The sequence below is a fragment of the Delphinus delphis genome, chromosome 16, assembly GCF_949987515.2.
Source record: "Delphinus delphis chromosome 16, mDelDel1.2, whole genome shotgun sequence".
Classification (NCBI taxonomy): domain Eukaryota; kingdom Metazoa; phylum Chordata; class Mammalia; order Artiodactyla; family Delphinidae; genus Delphinus; species Delphinus delphis.
The window spans coordinates 42,849,664-42,862,241 of record NC_082698.1 but is presented as its reverse complement, the minus strand read 5'-3'; the positions used below and the strand labels follow the sequence as shown (position 1 = coordinate 42,862,241).

The window sequence follows — 12,578 nt, the reverse complement described above, 5'->3', positions numbered from 1 at the left end:
TAGTGACTTTTGTGATCTCTTGAAATTTTGGTGGGGAAAGGGCAGAAGAAGATACCTGCTGACTTGATAAGCTGCTTAGTTTCCTGCCATCGTTCACTTATTCAGCATTTAATATACATGAAACATTGGTAGTTACTATAGTGATAAAAAGTAAATAAGAAATAAACACTATTTTCCAGAAGCTTATGGTAAAGAACACAAGCACAAAAGCTTCTATTTTTTAACTGCAATAATTAATCTAGTAGAAAGTGTTTGAGGCCATTTTAGTTCTCTCTTTTAGTTGTAAGGAACAGATAGTCACTCAGGCTTTTTCACTTATGTGACTATTTTAGACACCAAAAGATAGGAGTCACAGTACAGCCAAACCCCATGGGAACTATAACTAACAAAAACTGACAAACCACCAGGAACTGAAGCAGAGAGAAATGGGGAGAGCAGGAGATGAGACTGGGGCAGAGACAGGTCACGTGGTGTTGTCTAGGCCACAGTGAGGATTATCTATTATTCTGTATATGTTATACCTTATGTTTTATTTGGGGGATCTCATGATCCCCAAACAAATTAGGTTATTTCCCTTTTGTGTCTAGTGTAAAACACAAAATCTAGTGTACAAGTTCTAGCGTAAGGTGGGCCCTACCTTTCCCCCACATCTCTGTGGATTGACTTAATATGCTTGTCTCTATGAATGGCAGCAAGGGAGCAAAGGGATTTCCTCTGTTGTTCAACATGCACCTATTGCTCTATTAACCTCAAGGAAGATCACAGAGATCCAGAGGAGCAGATATATCTACAGGTATTCATTAATCAACACTTTCTTATTGAGTCCTCTTATATAAAAGAAAAAGACAGTATAGTCACTCTCCTTGGAATATGATTGTTGTCGCTAGGATTGGCAGTAAACTTCCCAGCAACTACGCTGGGTCCTGTACAGAGTCATAGAAATGTTGTACATTTGGTTAACTTTTGATAGACCAATTAAAGGTAAAATATTAGAAAGTTAGTTCACCCAAAGCCAACCAACAAACTGGTGCCATCTTGTCCCACAAACAGCCCCAATTAAGTTGATCCTTTTATTTCCCTCCACTCTCTCAACCAAATAATTACCTTAAATTAGTCTATTTTGTATTCCTTTATCAAAGGCCAAAATTTCTTTCTCAACAGTACCTTTTTCTTCCTCTTTTTCCAAGGTTAGCATTATCCAATTTTTTTTCTTATTTCTTTTTCCTCATTCTAAGAAAAATTAATATTTGTGTAGAGTTGCTACATTTTCTTCTGAATATTTTTTTTTCTTTTTTTTTTTTTTTTTTGCGGTACGCGGGCCTCTCACTGTTGTGGCCTCTCCCGTTGTGGAGCACAGGCTCCGGACACGCAGGCTCAATGGCCATGGCTCACAGACCCAGCCACTCCGCAGCATGTGGGATCTTCCCGGACCGGGGCACGAACCCGCATCCCCTGCATTGGCAGGCGGACTCTCAACCACTGCGCCACCAGGGAAGCCCTATATTTTCTTTTGAGTAAAGAGGTAAACTCTAAAATCAGGGATCCAGGTTTCTAGGGAGTCAGAGATTCTATAATAATATCAAGTAAATAAATTGTGACTTAAACTATTTTCAAAAACAATAGGACACTTGTTTGGAGAGCAGTCAATTACCACAAAATGAACAATAAATTATATCTATCAATTATTCTATCCAACCCGTTAATAGACAGTCTATAATTAATAGATATTTTACTATGCTATCACTTTAACAGAGATTCCAGTATAAATAATCCCCAGTCTAAGTGCTGGCAATATGAAGAAGAACACACTGTTGCAGCAGATTTACTTTACATTCTGCACATGTGTTATTTATATAATATTAACAAGAAAATAATTATACTATATAAAGTGCATCTGTAATTATTCCTTTAAGTGTAAATTCATTTATAACCCTGTTAATGAGCCAGTTAGAGGCCAGTTATGTGTGAGATTGATTTTAACTAAAACAAAAAGCCTCATAGATGGGAGAAATATGTTGTAGAATGTGGTAATTAAAAGAGGATTAAATTAGAAGCTGGGTTCTCATATAAGTTTCAAGAAATGATTAATAATTGGACAAATGGATGGAAAGTGAGATGTCCTCCTACATGGGACAAAGATGAGAACCAATCATACTTTTCCCAGTGTCAAGGTCAATTTTCACCTTTGGTTATCTTATGCTATGAACTGAATTGTCCACCCCAAATTCATATGTTGAAGCCTTAACCTTCAATGTGATGCCATTTGGAGATGGGGCCTTTGGGAGGTAATTAGGTTTTGATGACATCATGAGAGTCTGGCCTATGATGGGATTAGTGGCTTTGTAAGAGAAACTAGGGAGTTTGTTTTTTTTCCTCCATGTGAGGACCCAGTGAGAAGTGGCCTTCTGCAAACCAGGAAGAGAGCCTTTACCAGAACCTACCCTTGTTGGCACTCTGATCTTAGACTTCAACCTCCAGAACAGTTAAGGAAAAAAAAAAAGTCTGTCATTTAAGCCACTCAGTCTATGGTATTTTGTTATGGCACCCTGGGCTAATACAATTTAGGTACGTAATCATGACTTTTCCCACAGAGCAGGACCAGCGTGTTTTAGAACCTACCCATACATTGTACAACATTAGGCAATTTATTCATTTGATTTTTTACTTTGAGTGAAAGATTCAGAACCCTGGAAAAATCACCTTGTCTAATGAATAACCCATACCATATTCAATGTGTTGCTCTTTTACGCCTCACACACATACACACACACACGTATTTCTTCATTTAGAATGTCTTCCGGATGGGCTTCCCTGGTGGCGCAGTGGTTGAGAGTCCCCCTGCCAATACAGGGGACACGGGTTCATGCCCCTGTCCACGAAGATCCCACATGCCGCGGAGCCTCTGGGCCCGTGAGCCATGGCCGCTGAGCCTGCGCGTCCGGAGCCTGTGCTCCGCAACGGGAGAGGCCACAACAGTGAGAGGCCCGCGTACCGTAAAAAAAAAAAAAAAGTTTGTCATTTAATTTTGCCAGTGATTGGGGATCCAATTCTGAACAAGTTCAATCCCTGCCTTAAGGCATTCATGAAGTAGGTAAAACACACGTGCGTGCGCGCACACACCCACACCATAATTCCATAAGTCAGAAAAGAGGTAAAAATAATATACCATGGAAACTGAGAGGAAAGCAAATAATCTCAATTGCAGAGGCAAAGGACAGATTTCTAGAGAAGATAACCCCTATTATAATTAAAGATAAGTAAAAACTGGCCAAAAAGAAGGCATTCTAAATAATGAAAACAAATATTGTGTGTTCAAGTTTTAAAGTTACTAAGTCTGGAGATAGCAAAGCTGTTTTCGCGATTTGCTCCAGTGATCATGTCAGTTTCAGTTAAAAAAATCTTTCTAATATTCTACTGAATCCCTTCCTGATATCAAATGGTGCCATGATACAGCAGAATCATAGCCCTGTAGTTAAGATTCAGGAAAAGAATCGACCAGAATGCATATCAAAACCTTTACGCAAAAGACTGGCTAAAATGACTTGGATAATCTTCTCCTAAGTTGAAGGCTATACTCTTCCAAATAAAGGCAAAGTACTAAAAACAAACCAACCAAAAAACCCTCTAATTTTGGTCTTCATGATGATGACTATGACTAAGTCAGTTTATCTGCAGTGGTTAAGTGTGATGGCTCCAGAGACAGGCTGTCTGGTTTTGAAACCTAATTCTACTAACCTCTGACTAGCTCTGTGGCTACAATCAAGTTAATTAAAGCTACATGCCTCAGTTTTCTTATCTGTAAAATGTGGCATGAAAATTGCTTCTTGTCACAGTAGCGAGGATTAAATAAGTTAAAACCTTAAGGTCTTTAGGAACTGTACTTGTTACATATTAAGTACTAAATAATTAACAATTATGAGGAGTGATATCAAATTATTTAATAACTGTTGTGTTGTACTGGCTGAACTTCAAGCTTTATCATTAATTTATTAATGATAATGATGGTGATTAATTATGATTAATGATAATGATTAATTAATTTATTAGTGATAATGATGATGATGACAGTACATTTACTCAACGACTTCTATTATCAGATACTGTTGGAACATATCTGACATTGAATTTTCCCATCATCAGAAGCAAAGAAAAGGACTTGGGTGCAAGTATTTTATTTGGGAGTTGATCAAGGAAGCACAAGTGATGGATAAGAGAAAGTGATACAAAGAAGGGAAAAGGGCCAACAGCATGTGTTAATGAGTGGTTACCATTCTAATCTTAGTCCTTCTCAGGACCCTCTGTGAAGCTTAGAACATCTAAAAGTGTTCCCAGCACCCATCCAGGATTTAGAGGCTGGGACATTTATCCACTGACTCCTACTCCACTGTGATTGAAAGTTGCTTTTGGGACCATTATATTTTCCTGCAGTTCTGCAATGCAAGAGATCAACATTTTGAATTGGACTCAACTGGAATTAACAACTGCTTATCCAATTTATCCAGAATGTCCAAGAAACTGAAATATTTTATCACAAGGTGGAGGAGTTATGTAAAGAGCATCTTGAGACTCAAGAAATTCCAAGGAAGAACTTTGACTAATCAGTTTGCACATGAAGCAGCTCCACAAAAGTAAAATATAGAGCAAGTACCCCCAAAATGTTAGCTATTACTGGTATTAGGGAAGAGAACAGATATAGAAATAGTCATTCTTTAGCAGCAGCATACCTTTGTCCTAAACTGTATATAGCCAGCATAGTCCTTTGTCTCAAACAAATATTTGTCTAAAACTCTTTTAAAGAACTGGCCACTTTTGGCCTCATTTACCCCTCTCCCCATGTTTTGGTATTATCTTCTCTAATAGACTGTGAGCTCCTGGAATGGAAAAATGAGGTTTCTTTCACTATGATACCACAGAACTTAGCAAGTGCCTAGCATGCTATATTTAAGTCAGGACAAAAGAAGGAAGGGAAGATCATAGAAAGCAAAAGAGAAATAGTATTTTAAAATAATGTCTTACATTTATTGAATGCTTTTTATATGTCAAGTACTTTATTTTCTAATTTCATCATATTAATCATTCTGTGTGAGTTTTATTAGCTCCATTTTATAGGTAAGACCATTGAGGTTTGAATAGGATAAATAAGGTGCTTAAGTTTTCACAGGTGGAAAATAGTAGAACCTGGACTTGAAATTGTGTCTATTTCCTCTGAAAAATCCAATGGTCATCCAAAATTTTATGCTGCCTCTGAAGAAGGGAAGGGGGAGGGAGACGGAGAGAGAGATGGAAGGAAAGACAGAGCAGGGGGAGGGAGAGATTAAGGGATCAATTCTGAACTTGCCTAGGAGTCAAGGCAAAGTTTGCTCTTACTCAAAAAGCTGTCACAGACTTAACTGATGATTTTTGCATATGAACTAAAAAGGTTTCAGAAGAAATCATGCAAAGATGAAAAGAGTAGTTTCCTGAAACATCATTTTGGAGTTATTTAGTTTAGAGGGTTTTCTGACTTGTTTTTGATTTCTATTTTTGATACAATTAAAATTAGCATTACATGTGCATTTAATTAGGCTAGGACTGTGGCACTGGAGAGAAAACAAAAACAAAAACAAAACTAATCAACCATGGGATTAAAATAGAAATATTTTCAGATTTTTGTCTCTGATAGTTTACCTCCAGTATTGTTTTGTTAAATTTCTCAATTTAGAACAAAGATTTAGATTTAGATTTAGAACAAACAGTTCCAAGTGCTCAAGTCATTTCCAGAGCTAAAACTGCCTGTTTCACATTTTTCCTGTCATACTATGATTTATTGTTTTAATTTTCAACACAAATTTTAGAGTTTTCAAGAAAGGATCTTCAACATGACCCGCGTTTGGGATTTGTTTTGCTCCAAACCTCATTGTACCTTGAAGATATTTATTTTATCAAAGATATAAAGCAAAGCCACTGTTTTTCAGAGTGGAAAACAGTTTCAAATGTCATCCTAGGTTTAATACATCCATGATAACTGTGCCCACTATCTGAGATAATTTGGAGGGTTTGAGACCTTTACTTTCTAGAAATAGTTTCTACTTAAGAGTAAAATACTTGTAAAGTCTGGATATATTTGCAAATAATTCTTTTGGATATCAGATTCCTTCACAATTAAGACCAGACATTAAGAAAAGTTTTCCACTCATTCCCACAATCATTACTGCAGTAAAACCACTATATGAACTCTTATAGTGAGAGAAAGGAAAAACCAAGTAAAAAGAAAAGGCAGAGGAATAGAGAAGTATATAGGAAAGATGTAAAAATGGCTCTTTGAAGATAGTTTCACTCATTTATAAGACGAGTCTCCCTAAGTGTTCACAAATACAGTTCTCTCCTTGATGTTACCCTAAATCTTTGCTTTGGAAAATGTGACAGAGAGAATCTGGATGACAGATTTCTCAGTAATTATGCTAACTATTTATATTTATTAATTTCATAAACTTTTACTGGGTGCCTGCTAGAGGAAAGAAAGTGAGGTAAAATATACTCACAGTCTATGAGCCAGGTATTATATAATCTTGTATAAAAGAAGAGTTTATAAAGTCATGAAACTGGACTTCCCCGGTAGCGCAGTGGTTAAGAATCCATCTGCCAATGCAGGGGACACGGGTTCAAGCCCTGGTCTGTGAAGATCCCACAAGCTGCAGAGCAACTAAGCCTGTGCGCCACAACTACCGAAGCTCACACGCCTAGAGCCCGTGCTCTGCAACAAGAGAAGCCACCGCGACGAGAAGCCCGCGCAATACAATGAGGAGTAGCCCCTGCTCGCTGCAACTAGAGAAAACCCGTGTACAGCAACAAAGACCCAACGCAGCCATAAATAAATAAATTAATTTTTAAAGAAGTCATGAAACTTTCTTAAAAGCATATACCAAGTAAACGATAGAGCATGTTCTGATATTTTCTTGTTATATGTTTACTTGCCTAAGCCCACTTTCATAATTTGTTCATATAAAAGATGTTCAATGGACGTTTGCCTGTCAATTCAAAAGGATCTGCCTGTCTATAACAACAGTGACTGAGGAAGTCAACTATTGGCAATAAAGGTGCCATAAGTGAATGTGTTCTGCTAATAGTCTTTATGTACTTTCCAGACTTAGTAGTGTTCATAAAATAATATGGGAACTATGAAACCCTTAAACAACAGTTAACAGTTATTAACATTAAAAGTTTCTTAAAAACCTTACTGAGGTGGGTCAAGGGCAGGACAGTGAAGGAAGCAAAAAGGACTAAAAGCTTAAAATACAATACAAGAACTATGGACAAAATTTTTTCTGCTGTTGGTTTTATGGGGACTCAAGTGAATATGGCATAGTAAGTAAAAAAGGGAGTGTTTGGTGGTAATGGAGAAAAGGGTTATCTTTTGCTCTTTAACACTTGTTAAGAAATTGCTGTGCCCTAAGGCACAAACTATACAAGAAGTGACTTCCTAAGGGATTCTTTTAAAGGGTTATATTGTTGAGACTTCACAGAAAGAAAAATATTCTAAATATCTCAGAGTTTGCATCAGGAAAATAAATCAAAGCTAATATATAACATTAATATGGATTAAATTCATGTGCCATGTTTCTCTGTGATCTTAATTTCTTAATCATTTTCTTGTCAGGAACATTATAAGATTTTTAGTACTTTTTTTAGAAAAAGTTTTTTGATTATCTACTTAATCACAAAGACAAATATCAGGAAAGCTACAACCACACAAAGTACTAAATATGATGTATTTGCATTATATGAGTTGCATCTAAGGATGGTATCTCTTTAAAGAAATTTTCAGGTGATTTATAATGTGATAAATTTTTCATTTGCAAGGAAAGAAGACATATTAATATCAGAAAAAAACTCATAATATTAAAGTTTGTACTCCATGCATTTATCTAACTGAAGAAAAACTTTTCAGAGTGAATAGACTGTGGATTGGAAAGAAATACAATTTTAATGGAAATAAATATTATGAACTAAACTGATAACTGCTGGGTTAATAACTGAAATGAATGGCCAAGTTTCAGGGGTTTATAGAAGTTAAAAAAAATGGGCTCTGGAGACAGGCTGCCTTGATTTGGATATTGGTTCTGCCACCATAAGTTGTATGACTGTGGGTGAGTTATTTAATTTCTCTTTGTTTCATTGTGCCATCTGTAAAATGGGGGCAATAACAACATCAGTTTCATATGATACTCAGGCACTTAGAATAGTGTTTAGCATAAAATAAATTCTATACAAGGGGTTGTTGTCATTTTCTAAGAAGGGTATTTGTGGTGGGCAGCTAAGACAGATACTGGAAGATCACTGGGAAACTGGAGAGTGGAGGTAATAATAAGAGCTGAAATTTTTAAAATATATATTTGCCTCCATGATAGGCAAATGATAAAAACCATTGGCAAGTTCAGTTCATTTGTGAAAAGGACACATACACAGATAATATGCATACATCAGTACATATTTAAGATAGTACGAGAAAATGGAAGTATATATAAAATATATAAACTTATTTTAAAAAATAAGTTAGGGACTTCCCTGGTGGCGCATTGGTTAAGAGTCTGCCTGCCAATATAGGGGACATGAATTCGAGCCCTGGTCTGTGAAGATCCCACATGCTGCGGAACAACTAAGCCTGTGTGCCACAACTGCTGAGCCTGCGCTCTAGAGCCTGCAAGCCACAACTACTGAAGCCTGTGTGCCACAACTACTGAAGCCCGCGCACTTACAGCCCATGTTCCACAACAAGAGAAGCCACTGCAATGAGAAGCCCATGCACCGCAACAAAGAGTAGCCCCCGCTCGTGGCAACTAGAGAAAACCTGCGTGCAGCAACAAAGACCCAACAGAGCCAAACAAAAAAAAAAAAAGAAAAAAGTCAAATAAATTTTCCTGAATAAAGGACAATTAGAAGCTAAAACATCTAAAAGAGCAAAAATATGTAAGTTTTACAATGTACAGATGTGCATAAAAGTTTAATTCTCTATTGACTTTGATATAGTGTTTGTGTTTAAGGTACCAGGGACACTTGCTGCTACTTCATTGTCTTCTCCACTATCCATTGTTTTTATCTTTCTAAAAATGGAAGCCTTCTTAGATAAGTTATTTTCAGAATCCCACTCAAAACTATTCAAAAATGACATTTTCTCTTCCTTCTTAAATAAAAGCTTTGATAAAAGAATGATAACAGCTTCATGGCAGCATAAGATGACCTTGGTTTTGACCCTCCTTCACAACTAAAATTTGGCATTCATCCATGAACTAAAGTGTCTCTGTTGGAGTTGTGGAATCCAGCAACATACACCAAGGGACCCCAGAGAGGTTCTGCCCCCATATGCATCAGGTAATAGGAAGACAGACTTTAGTACAAGCTGTGGAACCAGCATGGGCATGAGCACTGGCTCCAGCCCTGCTCAGCCACAGAATGGGAGCACCTGAAAAACACTGACTTATGTGGACACACACAGAGGAGAGAGCCTTTGTAGAAGTCCAGGCTTCCAGAGAAGAAGTTTCAGGACTCCTTTGGAGCAAAAAACCATCTCTTCTGCAGGGGAAAGGGAGAGCAGTGAGTGAGCATCTGGCTTCCCAAGCAGTGAAAGAAGCTGTTACAGAAACCCATTTCTCACTCACAGCAGCCAGAGTATTAATCAAGAACTCCAAGATTGGGGAGTGGAGGGGAAGTTAAGGAAAGAGGTAGATAGGAATATCCAAGGGCATTAATGGGACACAGTTTCAGCTGACTGTATCCTGGACTCCAGCAGAGAGCCCACCCATGAGCTGCAGGGAAAATCTCACCCCAAGATCCCCCAAGTAGCCTTTGAACACCCACAATGACCTGAATTCCAAACTCATACCTCCCCCAACTCTGCAGCTGGCTCCTTGTACATGTTCTGTGGGCGGTGGCAAGAGTGAGCTTGGATAGAGAGGGAGCATGTGCAGAAAACAGGCCAGAGTCTGTGGGCAAGGGAGAAACCACAATCTTGAGCTGTAGTACCACCACCTTTGGGAAAACAAAAGAGAGGTTAGCAGCTGCCAGCCTGGTGCATTTTAAGATTGAGAGAAGACATACAAGAATTCTGCCACAAGAGGGAGCAAGAAGTGTGGAGTAGGTATATCCATACAAGGTCAGAGAAAGTCTCAGAATATTGCAACAAGACCAGTGAAAACTATCCCTCACTGATAAGAACAGATACTACACTTGATCTTAGCCAAAAGGCTGAGAAGTGATATACAATGGAATATTACTCAGCCATAAAAAGGAACGAAATTGAGTTATTTGTAGTGAGGTGGATGGACCTAGAGTCTGTCATACAGAGTGAAGTAAGTCAGAAAGAGAAACAAATACCATATGCTAACACATATATGTGGGATCTAAAAAAAAGGGACTGATGAACCTAGTGGCAGGGCAGGAATTAAGATGCAGATGTAGAGATGGACTTGAGGACATGGGGTGGGAAGGGGAAGCTGGGGCAAAGTGAGAGAAGCATTGACATATATACACTACCACATGTAAAATAGATAGCTAGTGGGAAGCAGCAGCATAGCACAGGGAGATCAGCTCAGTGCTTTGTGATGACCTACAGGGGTGGGCTAGGGAGGGTGGGAGGGAGGCTCGAGAGGGAGGGGATATGGGGATATATGTATGCATATGGCTGATTCACTTTGTTGTACAACAGAAACTAACATAGCATTGTGAAGCAATTATACTCCAATAAAGATGTATATAAAAAAAGTATCCCTCATGTGAAGGCAGCTAATAAAGATTGGAGAGGCGACTGCTACTTCAAAAACAACAATGCAAACTCCAAAAAAAAAGTGAGGAATCAAGAAAACATGATATCAACAAAAGATCACAATAATCATCCTGTAACCAAACCTAAAGTACACAGAGACTTGCAGTTTACCTGATAGAGAATTCAAAATAGCTATTTTGAGGAAACTCAATGAGCTACAAAAAAACACTGTAAGACAATTCAATGAAATCAGGAAAACAAAACACAAATAAAATGAGAAATTCAACAAAGAGCTAGGAATTGTTAAAAAAACAACAACAGAAATTCTAAAATTGAAAATGCAGTGAATGAAATGAAAAATGCAATAGAGAACATCAACATTAGAATAGATCAAGGAGAAGAAACAGTCAGTGAATTAGAGGATACAAACTTTGAAATAACCCAGTAAGAGGAAAACAAAGAAAAAAGAATGAAAAAGACCAAAGAAAATCTACATGAGCTATGGAATACCATTGAAAGAGCCAAAATCAGGATCATTGGAGCTCCATAAGGAGGAGAGAAGGAGGCAGAAAGATTATTTAAAGAAATAATGACTGAGAATTTCCCAACCTTGGGGGGGAGACTGGACTTCTAGTTCATGAAGCTAACAAATTACCCCATTATTTCATTACAAAAAGATCTTCTGCAAGACACACTATAATGAAATTGTCAAAAATCAAAGACAAAGAATCCTAAAAGCAGCAAGAAGAAAAGACTGTAACCTACAAAAGAATCTTCATTAAGCTATCAGCAAGTTTCTCAGCAGACACTTACAGGCCAGTAGAGAGTGGGATTATATATTCAAAGTTCTGAAAGAAAAAAATCGCCAACCAAGAATACTCTGCATGGCAAAATTATCCTTCAGGTATGAAGGAAAAATAAAGACTTTCCCTGAAACACAAAAGCTGAGGGAGTTTGTCTCCACTGGGTCTGCCTTATAAAAAATGATGAAAGGATTTCTTCAAGTGAAATGAAAAGAAGCTAATTAGTTAAGTGAAAATATACAAAAATATAGAACACACTGGGAAAGTTAAATGTATAGTCAAATTCGGAAATCTCATTCTGTAATATGATGGCAAGTTACCACTGAACTATAGTATAAAGGTTAAAGGAAAATAGCATTAAAAATAACTATAATTTGATAATATATAGTCTAGAAAACATACAATATAAAAAGAGATAAATTGTGACATTAAAAAAGTAAATGGGAAGGAGTAAAAGGGTAGATTTTTTTGTATTTAATCAAAGTTAAGTTGTTATCACCATAAAATAGACTTTTTAAATCTGTAAGATGTCAGCCTCACATGGTGACCACAGAGCAAAAACCTATATTAGATTCGCAAAAGATAAAGAGAAGGAAATCAGAGCATACCCCCACAAAAAAATAATCAATTCACAAAGAAAGGCATAAAGAGAGGGAAAAACAGCAATGGAATTATAAAAGAACCAGAAAGCAATTAATACAATGGCATTAATAAGTCCTTACATAGCAATAATCACTCTAAACACAAATTTATTGAATTATCCAATCAAAAAGCACAAAGTTTTTACCCTTTGACCAATATCACCCAATTCTCCTACCCCCCAGCCCCTGGTAACCACCATTTTACTGTCTGCATCTACAAAGCTTTTACTTTGCTAGAAGAGGAATAGAGTTTCCAAATCTAAAACATGACATAGTGATTATAGTTAACAATATTGTGTTATATATTTGAAAGTGGCTAATAGAGTAGACCTTAAATGTTCTCACACAAAAAAGAAATGATAATTATGTGACATGATTCAGGTGTTAACTAATGCT

The 12,578-nt window shown here is 37.2% G+C and overlaps 1 long non-coding RNA gene and 1 pseudogene across 1 annotated transcript in view; both read right to left on the bottom strand.

Moving 5' to 3' along the window:
* Positions 1-12,578, bottom strand: part of LOC132439378 (uncharacterized) — a 375,900-nt gene that overhangs the window by 178,355 nt on the left and 184,967 nt on the right. The gene's annotated exons all lie outside the window — the stretch shown is intronic.
* On the bottom strand, positions 10,110-10,233 carry LOC132440081 (U2 spliceosomal RNA; annotated as a pseudogene).